Source organism: Euphorbia lathyris, chromosome 6 (genome assembly GCF_963576675.1).
Source record: "Euphorbia lathyris chromosome 6, ddEupLath1.1, whole genome shotgun sequence".
NCBI lineage: Eukaryota > Viridiplantae > Streptophyta > Magnoliopsida > Malpighiales > Euphorbiaceae > Euphorbia > Euphorbia lathyris.
This window is the reverse complement of record NC_088915.1, coordinates 61,223,495-61,225,510: the sequence shown is the minus strand read 5'-3', so window position 1 is coordinate 61,225,510 and position 2,016 is coordinate 61,223,495. Positions and strand designations below refer to the sequence as shown.

At 36.1% G+C, this 2,016-nt stretch overlaps 1 non-coding gene across 1 annotated transcript; it reads right to left on the bottom strand.

Annotated features, from left to right (window-relative positions):
* Positions 1-255: 255 nt before the first annotated feature.
* LOC136234556 (small nucleolar RNA R71) lies at positions 256-362 on the bottom strand. The gene has a single exon (XR_010691426.1). It is a non-coding gene; the product is annotated as a small nucleolar RNA R71 (small nucleolar RNA).
* Positions 363-2,016: the final 1,654 nt, after the last annotated feature.

The window sequence follows — 2,016 nt, the reverse complement described above, 5'->3', positions numbered from 1 at the left end:
TTGCAAAATAATGTAACGTTTTACGGGTTACCTAACGAAAATCCTAATACCCATTTGACAAGTTTCTTAGAAATTTGTGACACTTTTAAAATTACTGATGTAACTGCAGAAGCAATCAAACTTCGCCTTTTTCCTTTTACCTTGAAGGATCGAGCCAAAGAATGGTTAACTTCTATGCCAGCCGCATCAATTGAGACTTGGGAACAATTAGCCCAAGCATTTTTATCAAAATTCTTCCCTTTAGCAAAAACCACAAGAGTCATTAAAGAGTTAACATCTTTTTCTCAAAATGATAGTGAAACTCTTTATGAGGCTTGGGAACGTTTTAAAGAACTTCAACGTTTATGCCCACACCACCAATTGCCCGCTGAACTCTTAATGCAAACATTTTATAATGGACTAAATCCTACAACAAGAGGTTCATTGGACGCTATGTCTGGAGGGTTATTCATGAAGAAAACATCTGCCCAAGCAAGAGAACTTTTAGAGGAAATGGCAATCAACAGCAGTATGTGGCCCGCGGAACGTGGACACGTACCATTAGCAAAACCATCATCCTCAACAACATCATCAGTTAAAGGTATAGTGAATCTTGATCCAGTAGCGATGTTGCAAGCCCAATTTTCTGCCTTGTCGCACAAAATTGATAGGTTTATGGCACCGTGTGATCCTAATGGTCAACCAATCCAAACAGATGTGGATTACGAAGGTATGAGTGAGATTGAACAGGTAAATTTTGTCCAAGGGCAAAACCAAACTAATAATCCTTATTCCAATACATATAATCCTGGATGGAGAAATCATCCTAACTTTAACTGGAGAGACAATAATAATGCTAATGCTAATCAAAATCGTACTACTAATTATCAAAATCAATCAAGAGATTCGATTAGCACTTTATCTTCTAAAATCGACAAATTCATTGATGCGATGAGCGGAAAAATAAGTAATCACGACGATGGTTTTAAACGGATCGAGAATAAATTCGATCAGCTTATTAAAAACCAATCATCTAGCATCCATAATTTGGAGATTCAAATTGGACAACTCGCTAAATCAATTCCATCCCGCAAAGAGGGAAGTCTTCCAAGCCATACGGAAGAAAATCCGAAAGAGCATGTTAAGGCTATCACTCTTCGTTCAGGGAAAAATTACTTAGGCCCGGAAATGACCGGAAATTCGACTTTACCTGGAACTGATTTACCAAAGCCCAAAGAAGATACGTTAAATAAAAAAGATGCACCGATTGACTCTAGTACAAAAGCTTTTGTACCCAAACCACCTTTTCCACACAAAGTCCGCAACAAGGACTATGATAAACAACTTTTAACATTTTTAGACAAACTTAAGAATTTGCATATTAATTTAACGTTTATGGATGCAATTACGCAAATTCCCAATTATGGTAAATTCCTCAAAGATTTAATTTCAAAGAAAATCAGTTAGGAAGAAATTTCATCCATTTCACTAACTGAAGATTGTAGTTCGATTGTGTCAAGAAATTTGCCCATAAAACTCAAGGATCCCGGATGTTTTACCATTCCGTGTAAATTGGGAGATATAGAATTCCAAAGTTGCCTTTGTGATTTAGGAGCAAGCATTAACTTGATGTCATTATCTATTTTTAATAAGTTAGGCTTAGAAGAAGACATCAAACGTACCAATATGGTTTTGCAATTAGCGGATCAAACCACTAAAAGACCATACGGTATAATAGAGGATGTTTTAGTTAAAGTTGACAAGTTTATTTTTCCTACCGATTTCGTTATTTTAGATTTTGCTTATGATGTAAATTGTCCGCTAATCTTTGGTAGACCGTTCATGAACACGGGACGTGCTCTAGTTGACGTGTCGGAAGGGAAAGTAGTTTTACGGATAGGAGATGATAAGATTGAGTTTGATATGAACCAAGCGATGAAATATCCTATGGAAGATTTCGCTTGTATGAAACTCGATTAAATTGAAGAATGTGTAAATGACATTGTTCAGAAAGAAGAAATAATAGAACCTATAATG